Here is a 2,462-nt window from a genome sequence, read left to right as displayed (position 1 = left end):
AAGAGGCTCGTCCGGGGATGAGGCAGCATCCTCGGGCGGCAGGCGGGAGTAGGCAGCCTCCCCTTAGTTTAACTTAGTCTCTGGAGAATGTTAGCGGGCGCGCGTAAGATAACGTATGTCCGCCTCTCGGTCACTCTGGCCGGGCGTGGGTGTGCGTCCGCTCCCGTCTTGTGAGCCTCCAAGTGGAACTTAGTGATCGGAGGATGACACCGGGCGTGCGTAAGAGGCGCGTCCGGGGATGAGGCAGCATCCTCGGGCGTCAGCCGGGAGTAGGCAGCCTCCCCCAAGTGGAACTTAGCCTCCACTAAGTGGAACTCAGTCTCCGGAGGATGACAGCGGGCGTGCGTAACAGGCGCGTCCGGGGATGAGGCAGCATCCTCGGACACCGGCCGGGAGCGCGCGGGCGCTGTGGAAGTAAGTACATCCGCTCCTGGTACCTAAAAATTCCTCCAGCGGCGGGCCCCGGGCCTAAACTTTCTCCGGGCCGCGCAACACGCACTTTCCGCCGGACACCGACGGAGGCAACGTCCCCCTCCTGCGGTGACAAAAAAAATCCACCCCTGGTACCTAAAAATTTCTCCAGCGGCGGGCCCCTGGCCTAAACTTTCTCCGGGCCGCGCAACACGCACTTTCCGCCGGACACCGACGGAGGCAACGTCCCCCTCCTGCGGTGACAAAAAAAATCCACCCCTGGTACCTAAAAATTTCTCCAGCGGCGGGCCCCTGGCCTAAACTTTCTCCGGCCCGCGCAACACGCACTTTCCGTCGGACACGGACGGAGGCAACGTCCCCCTCCTGCGGTGACAAAAAAAATCCACCCCTGGTACCTAAAAAATTCTCCAGCGGCGGGCCCCTGGCCTAAATTTTCTCCGGCCCGCGCAACACGCACTTTGCGCCGGACGCCGGTCCCAAACCACCACCGCCGACCGCCACAAGGCGACAGCCACCATCCCCAAGCGCCACCCCCGACCGCCACAAGGCGACCGCCACCAGCCGACCGCCACAAGGCGACAGCCACCATCCCCAAGCGCCATCCCCGACCGCCACCCCCCGACCGCCACAAGGCGACCGCCACCAGCCGACCGCCACAAGGCGACAGCCACCATCCCCAAGCGCCACCCCCGACCGCCACAAGGCGACCGCCACCAGCCGACCGCCACAAGGCGACAGCCACCATCCCCAAGCGCCATCCCCGACCGCCACCCCCCGACCGCCACAAGGCGACCGCCACCAGCCGACCGCCACAAGGCGACAGCCACCATCCCCAAGCGCCACCCCCGACCGCCACCAGCCGACCGCCACCAGCCGACCGCCACCATCCCCAAGCGCCATCCCCGACCGCCACCCCCCGACCGCCACAAGGCGACCGCCACAAGGCGACAGCCACCATCGCCAAGCGCCACCCCCGACCGCCACCAGCCGACCGCCACCAGCCGACCGCCACCAGCCGACCGCCACCATCCCCAAGCGCCATCCCCGACCGCCACCCCCCGACCGCCACAAGGCGACCGCCACCAGCCGACCGCCACCAGCCGACCGCCACAAGGTGACAGCCACCATCCCCAAGCGCCATCCCCGACCGCCACCCCCCGACCGCCACAAGGCGACCGCCACCAGCCGACCGCCACAAGGCGACAGCCACCATCCCCAAGCGCCACCCCCGACCGCCACCAGCCGACCGCCACCAGCCGACCGCCACAAGGCGACAGCCACCATCCCCAAGCGCCACCCCCGACCGCCACCAGCCGACCGCCACCAGCCGACCGCCACCATCCCCAAGCGCCATCCCCGACCGCCACCCCCCGACCGCCACAAGGCGACCGCCACAAGGCGACAGCCACCATCCCCAAGCGCCACCCCCGACCGCCACAAGGCGACCGCCACCAGCCGACCGCCACCAGCCGACCGCCACCATCCCCAAGCGCCATCCCCAAGCGCCACCCCCGACCGCCACCAGCCGACCGCCACCGGCCGTTCGCGGTGTGCGCCGCCGTTCCCCAAGCACCCTCCGGGACGAAGCCGGAGCCAGAGAATAGCAGCGGCCGTGCGTAAAAGCTGCGGCCGGGCCTCGCGGAAGGTCCCCCGGGCAGCGAGCTGCCGAGCCCCGGCCTCCAGCTTCCACCAGGTAATAGGACCGGGCGCGCGCGCAAAAGCTGGGGCCGGGCCTGGCGGAAGGTCCTCGGGCATCCAGCGAGATCACACGGCCCCCACCGGAGGCGGCTAGCGCCTCCGTAGAGTAGTGCCGGCCCGTGGAAGCGGCCGCCCGTCAGCCTGCGTTGCCGCTGGTCGAAAAATGCACTAAGTGCCAAACCCCATTCATTTACAACGGCGTGTCCGCCAGAGGGCGCACTTCCCCCGGCGGACCAGCCGGCGGGGCTCGTTAGAGAGTGTATCCGCCTGGCGGTGCCTCCTGGCCGGCCTGGATTCCGGACCGCGACCGCTCACTCGCGGGACCCTAATCG

Source organism: Syngnathus scovelli, unplaced genomic scaffold, assembly GCF_024217435.2.
Source record: "Syngnathus scovelli strain Florida unplaced genomic scaffold, RoL_Ssco_1.2 HiC_scaffold_98, whole genome shotgun sequence".
NCBI classification, from domain to species: domain Eukaryota; kingdom Metazoa; phylum Chordata; class Actinopteri; order Syngnathiformes; family Syngnathidae; genus Syngnathus; species Syngnathus scovelli.
Note: the sequence above shows the minus strand (reverse complement) of the source record.